General features: G+C 38.7%; 1 non-coding gene across 1 annotated transcript; it reads right to left on the bottom strand.

The window, feature by feature from the left end:
- Positions 1-641: 641 nt before the first annotated feature.
- On the bottom strand, positions 642-745 carry LOC112793371 (small nucleolar RNA R71). Its single transcript, XR_003198066.1, has one exon. It is a non-coding gene; the product is annotated as a small nucleolar RNA R71 (small nucleolar RNA).
- Between the last annotated feature and the right edge of the window lie 6,804 nt (positions 746-7,549).

Raw genomic sequence — 7,549 nt, 5'->3', positions numbered from 1 at the left:
TTCTTCTTAATCCTTATCTCCTTTCTTTTTCTACTAATATTAAGGATCCTCTTTACTGTGACATAGAAGATTCCTCTTCCTTTTCTTTTTCTCTTCTCTTTCATATGAGCAGGAACAAGGAAAAAGGCACTCTTGTTGAAGCTGATCCTAAACCTGAAAGGACTCTAAAGAGGAATCTAAGAGAAGCTAAATTACAACAATCCAGAGGTAACCTTTCTGAAATTTTTGAACAAGAGAAGGAGATGGCAGCCGAACCCAACAACAATAATGCAAGGAGGATGATTGGTGATTTTACTAAACCCACGTCCAAGTTTGATGGAAGAAGCATCTCAATTCCTGCCATTGGAGCAAACAATTTTGAGCTGAAACCTCAATTAGTTGCTTTAATGCAACAGAACTGCAAGTTTCATGGACTTCCATCTGAAGATCCTTACTAGTTTTTAACTGAGTTCTTGCAGATTTGTGAGACTGTTAAGATGAATGGAGTGGATCCTGAAGTCTACAGGCTCATACTTTTCCCTTTTGCTGTAAAAGACAGAGCTAGAACATGGTTGGACTCACAACATAAAGATAGCCTGGACTCCTGGGATAAGCTGGTCACGGCCTTCTTGGATAAATTCTTTCCTCCTCAAAAGCTGAGCAAGCTTAGAGTGGATGTTCAGACCTTCAAGCAAAAAGATGGTGAATCCCTCTATGAAGCTTGGGAAAGATACAAGCAGATGACCAAAAAGTGTCCTTCTGACATGTTTTCAGAATGGACCATATTTAAGTTTGGTGTTGTGATGAGCGGATAATTTATACGCTTTTTGGCATTGTTTTTAGGTAGTTTTTAGTATGATCTAGTTACTTTTAGGGATGTTTTCATTAGTTTTCATGCTAAATTCATATTTCTGGACTTTACTATGAGTTTGTGTGTTTTTCTATGATTTTAGGTATTTTTTGGCTGAAATTGAGGGACCTGAACAAAACTCTGATAGGAGGCTGACAAAGGACTGCTGATGCTGTTGGAATCTGACCTCCCGGCAGTCAAAATGAATTTTCTGGAGCTACAAAACTTTAAATGGCGTGCTCTCAACGGCGTTGGAAAGTAGACATCCAGAGCTTTCCAGCGATATATAATAGTCTATATTTTATTCGTAATTAGATGACGTAAACTGGTGCTCAACGCCAGTTCCATGCTGTATTCTGGAGTCAAAGGCCAGAAACACGTCACGAACCAGAGTTGAACGCCCAAAACATGTTACAACTTGGCGTTCAACTCCAAGAGAAGCCTCAGCTCGTGGATAGATCAAGCTCAGCCCAAGCACACACCAAGTGGGCCCCGGAAGTGGATTTATGCATCAATTACTTACTTCTGTAAACCCTAGTAACTAGTCTAGTATAAATAGGATAGTTTATTTTATTATTCATCTTAGGAAACTATTGATCAAGTTTTGGGGGCTGGCCTCTCGGCCATGCCTGGACTTTCATCACTTATGTATTTTCAACGGTGGAGTTTCTACACACCATAGATTAAGGGTGTGGAGCTCTGCTGTACCTCGAGTTTTAATGCAAGTACTTCTATTTTTTATTCAATTCGACTTATTCTTGTTCTAAGATATTCGTTGCACTTCAACTTGATGAATGTGATGATCCGTGACACTCATCATCATTCTCACCTATGAACGCGTGACTGACAACCACTTCTGTTCTACCTTAGACCGGGCACATATCTCTTGGATTTCTTAATCAGAATCTTCGTGGTATAAGCTAGAATTGATAGTGGCATTCATGGAAATCTGGAAAGTCTAACCTTGCCTGTGGTATTCCGAGTAGGATTCCGGGATTGAATGACTATGAGGAGTTTCAAACTCGCGATTGCTGGGCGTGATGACAAACGCAAAAGAATCAAGGGATTCTATTCCAACATGATCGAGAACCGACAGATGATTAGTCGTGCTGTGACAGAGCATTTGGACCATTTTCACTGAGAGGATAGGATGTAGCCATTGACAACGGTGATGCCCTACATACAGCTTGCCATAGAAAGGAGTGACAAAGATTGGATAAAGACAGTAGAAAAGCAGAGATTCAGAAGGAACACAGCACCTCCAAACACCTATCTGAAATTCCCTCCATTGGATTACATGAGTAACTTTATCTTTATTTTTTATTTAGTTTATTATTATTATTCGAAAAACCAATAATCTCTTAAATTAGTTAAATCTGCCTGACTGGGATTTTCAAGATGACCATAGCTTGCTTCATACCAACAATCTCTGTGGGATCGACCCTTACTCACGTAAGGTATTACTTGGATGACCCAGTACACTTGCTGGTTAGTTGTGCGGAGTTGTGACTAAGTGTGATTCATGTTTGAGAGCACCAAGTCTGTGGAGCCATTGTTGATGATCACAATTTCGTCCACCAATAGCGCTTCTATGAAATGACGCGTCCGCGTCATCCACGCGGTCGCGTGGATCGATTTGGTATGGAGGTAGGGTTTGGTAACTTTATAATAATTAAATGTGAATTTGATAAGTGAATGTTGAGTTGATTAATTACTATTTGAGTTTGATTAAGTTTACGTTGAAATTTTGTAAAATTATTGTCGTTGTTTGTAAATTGCGGTTCGACCGTGCAGAAAGCCCAACTGGGGTTATTTTGATAAGTTTAGAGCTATTGTGAATGAGAATTATTGATTAAATTTGATAAGGTTTGATGGCCGAGAGATTAAACTAAAAGCTATGAAAAATTGGTAACAAAAAAACTCGTAAACGAATTAAAATATAACTAATATTTTAAAAGGAATGGGTTAAAGGTTTCAATTTTGGTATAAAAGAAAGATTAGTAATTATATTTTATTTTTAAAGGTTAATATTGTATTTGTATATGAAAATCGAGGTATAATTTGCACTTGTAGAAGTTTTCGGGTATTTTGTGTAATAAGTAAAGTTCAGGGGTAAAATGGATATTTTATAAATGTTCAGGTTATTTTTATAAATATAAAAATAAGTGAGAGTTCAAATATAATTTTATAAAATATTGAGGTTGAAAATAGATTACTAAAAAGTTTGTGATTTAGAAAGTAATTAATTAAAGTTTAAATATAAGGTTTTATAAACTAAGTTTTAAAAGAAGATTATAAATATTATTTTAAATACTTCTTTAAAATTATTCATTTATATTAACATAAATCATTATTATAATTAGTATTTATCAAAGATATTATTTTGTAAAAATATTATAATGTGTAATATTAATAAGAAAGCAAGCAAGCATAGTAATTTTAAAAGCTTTAGAGAACGTAGACTTAATTAAAGAACTTTATAATTCTTTTCCATAAGACACTTAGGGAGAGGCGAGAAATAATGCAAAAATAATTTATATTATGGAATATTAGGAAAGAAAAGAAGAAGAAAGAAAAGAAAAGGAAAGAAAAATATTAAAGAAACCTCTGCCATAGGAGAACAGAGAGCAAAGATTAAAAGAATTTAAAAGAATCCCTATCATAGGAGGGTAGAGAATAGAAAAAAAAAGAAAGAAAGAAATAACGAAAAGAAAAGGAGATAAGCAAACATATTGTTTGGCATTGAGAATAAGTTGAGATGATTGTGTACCTGCTGAAAATGAGGAGAGATATGGTGGTGAGTCTATTGAGATTTGCTTCCAGAGATATATCGGCCAATCTATGGGATGGTCACACCTATAAGATAGAGGTTGCTTACAAAAGTTATCAATACATGCATTGGCCAGAGAGCCTCACATGTAAGACCGATGTTGCTTACAGAGGTTATGTTTGCATTCATTGGCTCAAGAGAGTCGCACCTATAAGACAGAGATTGCTTATGGAGGTTATGGCACTGAAAACCAAACTCAGACAAAAGTTGAGTTACGTCAGAAGCAGGTCGAAACCGACAGATGAGCCCATTATCTGCACTAGGGATAGACATGCATCATACTTGTTTGTGCATATTTGTTTGTGAGTGTGTTTTTTGTAATTGTGGGTGTGCTATATGATTGCTTGATTTCTGTGTCCTTTGTTTGTTAAGTCTAAATGTATTATATTGCCCGTTGTTGTTGGTAGGGGTGTTCAAGGTTCAGTTTTTTCATAAACTGAACTAAAACTGCACCAAACCATTTTAAATGGTTTAGAAACTGAACCAAACTGCTTTGTCACATAAGAAACTGGTTTTAAACCAGTTTAGAATACAGTGCACTAGTTTAAACCAGTTTATAAAAATAAAACCAGTTTTAATTAAAAAAAAACCAGTCTAAATTGGTTTATATGCTAAAACTAGTTTTAACTTTTAATATATATAAAATTAGTTTTTACATTTTCTCTCTCTCCCACTCTCTCTCCTTCTCTCCCTCTTTCTCCCCCCTCTCTCTCTCTTTCTCTTCTTCTCTCCCTCTCCCCCCCTCCTTTCTTTCTCTCCCACTCTCTCTATCCTTCTCTCCCTCTCCTTTCTCTATCTCCCTTCTCTCTCTCTCTCTCCTCTCTCTCTTTTCCTTCTCTCTCTCTCTCTCCCCTCTTTCTTCCTTTCCCTCCCCTCTCTTTCTCTCTCTCTCTCTCTCCCCCTCCTCTCTCTCTCTCTCTCTCTCCTTCTCTCCTTCTCTCTCCCCCTCCTCTCTTTCTTTTCCTTCTCTCTCTCTCCCTCTTCCCTTCTCTCTCTCCTCTCTTTGTCTCTCTCTCTGTGTCTCTCTCTCTCCCTTTTTTCCCTCTCTATCCATTTCTCTCATTCTCTCTCTCCTCTATCCCTCTTCCTCTCTCTCCTTTCATCTCTCCTTCCTCTCTCTTTCTCTCCCTCTCTCCCTCCTCTCTCTCTCTCTCCTTTCCCTCTTCCTCTCTTTCTCTTCTTATCTCCCTCTCTCCCTCTCCTTTCTCTCTCTTCCTCTTCTCTCTCTCTCCCCCCTCTTTCTACCCCACCCTTCTCTTTGTTTTTCTCTCTCTCCCTCTCCCTTAAGGGTGGCAACGGGACGGGTAGGGGCAAGTTTTGGCTCTACCCGATCCCACCCCGCCATACAATAACCCACATAGAATCCGCCCCTCTTCTACCCGCGGATAGTAAAACGTTGAACTCTAACCTGCCCTTACGGGTACCCGCCCCGCCCTTATAATTATTAAAATCCAATAAATAAATTAAATTTCAAAATTTATATAACCATCATCATATACATAATATAAATTAAAGTAAAAATTTAAATATGATATAATATTATTAATCATTTACTAATTATTTTATATATATTAAAATTATATATATTATATATATAGCGCCCTTCCCAAGAACCCGTTCCGCTAAAAACCCGCCCCAGTGCAGGGCGGGTAATTACCCACCCCGAGTGGGTAGGGGCGAGGTGGGTACCCGCAGGTTCGGGTGGTATTGCCATCCCTACTCTCCCTCCCCCTTTTCCTTTTCTCTCTCTTTCCCTCTCTCTCCTTGTCTCTCTCTCCCCCTTCCCTTTCTTTCTCTCTCCCTTTTCTCCCTCTCTATCCCTTTCTCTCATTCTCTCTCTCCTTCCCTCTCCCCCTCCTCTCTCTCTCCCCCTCTCTCCTTCTCTCTATCTTTCTCACTTTCTCTCCCTCTCTCTTCCTCTCTCTCTCTCTCGTCTTGCACTATTTTTTCCCTCCATTCTCTCTCTTCTTCTCTCTCTCTCCTCCTCTTCCTATTCTCTCTCCCTTTTTTCTATCTCTCCTTTTTTCTATTCTCTCTCTCTCTTTCTCTCTCTTATTTTGGAGAAAAGAAGGGGAGAGAGAAAATAGGGATATAGAGTGAAAGAAGGCTGTGAGAGAAAAGAAAGAAAGGAAAGGAAGAAAAAGGAGGAGAGAAAAGAGGAAGAAGAAAGAGAGAGAAGAGGAGAGAGAAAGAGGGAACAGGGAAAAAGGAAAGAGAGAAAGAGGAAGAGAGAGGGGAGGGGGAGGAAAAGAGAGAAACAAAAGGGGAGAGGGAGGGAAAAGAGGGAGAGAGAGAAGGGGGCAGGGCAGGGGAGAGAGAGAGAGAGAAGGGGGCAGGGCAGGGGAGAGAGAGAGAGAGAAGGGGGAAGAGAAGGTGAGAGAGAGAGAGGGGAGAAAAGGAAAAAGAGGGATAGAGAGCGAGAGGAAAAGGAGAGAGAGAGAGGGGAGGAGGAGAAAGAGAGAGAGAGAGAGAGGAAGAAAAAGGAAAGAGAGGAAGAGAGAAAGTGAGAGGAAAAGGAGAGAGAGAGAGAGGAGAGGGAGAAAGAGGAGAGAGAGGGGGGAGAGGAGAGAGAGAGAGAGGAGAGGGAGAAAGAGGAGAGAGAGAAGAAGGAATGGGGAGAGAGAGGGAGAGGGGAAAAGGTAAGAGAGAGAGGGGAGAAGGAAAAAGAGGAGAAGAGAGAGAGGAAGAGAGACGGGAAGGGAGTGGGAGAAAGAGAGAAAGGGAAAGGAGAGAGAGAAGGGGGAGAGAGAGAAGAGCGAGAAAGAAGAGAAGGAGAGAGAGAAAGAGAGAGAGAGAGAGAGAGAGAGAGAGAGAGAGAGAGAGAGTGGAGAGAAGGAAAAAAGTGGAAAGAGAGAGAGAAGGGTGAGAGGAGGGGGAGAAAGAGGAGAGAGAGAGGGAAGGGGAGAGAAAGCGAAGGAAGAGAGATAGAAAGAGTATGTAAAAACTAATTTTGGAGTTTAAATAAAACCAGTTTTAATTTAGTTCAAAACTAAACTGAACCATAAAACTGGTTTTTAATAAACTGGTTTTCATAAATACTATGGTTTCAATTCAGTTTTTTATTTAAAAAAACTGATTTATTTAAAACAGTTTCAGTTCAGTTTCAATTCAGTTTAGTGAGACCAGTTTTTTTGCACACCCCTAGTTGTTGGCTATGGTAATAAAATGAGTATAACTATACACTCCGACCCTACTAAGAACTTCCCAGTTCTTACCCCCTATTTCTACCCCCTTTCATCTATAGGTGCGAAGGTTTAGTGCAGAGCTACAGAAGTATAGAAGATTATGTTCATGAGTTGAGTTGTTAGAATTTACTTTTCCCTTGTCATTTATTGTTTTTTTTAGTGTTTAGAGGGGTAGGATTTGTTTTTGAGAATCTTGAAATAAGTCTATGTATTTAATGCTATGTGAATATATATACCTTTATGGTTTAGTGCTTTAAAATAAAGAATCTTCATTTTCTTAATTAAAGTTTTCGGTTCGTATTCGAAAAGCCTCAATATTAAATAAATATAGTATGAAATTAAAGGAGTAAAGCTAGGTGACGTCCAAACTTTTAGTGCGATCATGAGGTGCTAAAAGTTAGGGTGTTACATTATGGTATTAGAGCAGTTCATTCCTGTTAGATCCTTGGGAATGGACTGACTATGCTTCACTGCATACTCTGAGTGTATGTTATGTAGTAGGACTTGTCCTAATGACAAGAATTTGAGTTACAGATGCATGACTGTCTATTGATTAATGCTGTTAGTCAATCATTGCATTTCTCATGGTATTAAGACTGGCCAACTTAATACTAATGACTAATGTATATGGGAACACTAATGGGTTGTCATGGATGAAATAGAAATAATAGGTAATACGAATTACGGGGTTTGGGAACGTTAGAG

The sequence above is a fragment of the Arachis hypogaea genome, chromosome 3 (assembly GCF_003086295.3).
Source record: "Arachis hypogaea cultivar Tifrunner chromosome 3, arahy.Tifrunner.gnm2.J5K5, whole genome shotgun sequence".
NCBI lineage: Eukaryota > Viridiplantae > Streptophyta > Magnoliopsida > Fabales > Fabaceae > Arachis > Arachis hypogaea.
Note: the sequence above shows the minus strand (reverse complement) of the source record. Positions and strands in the feature narration are given on the sequence as shown.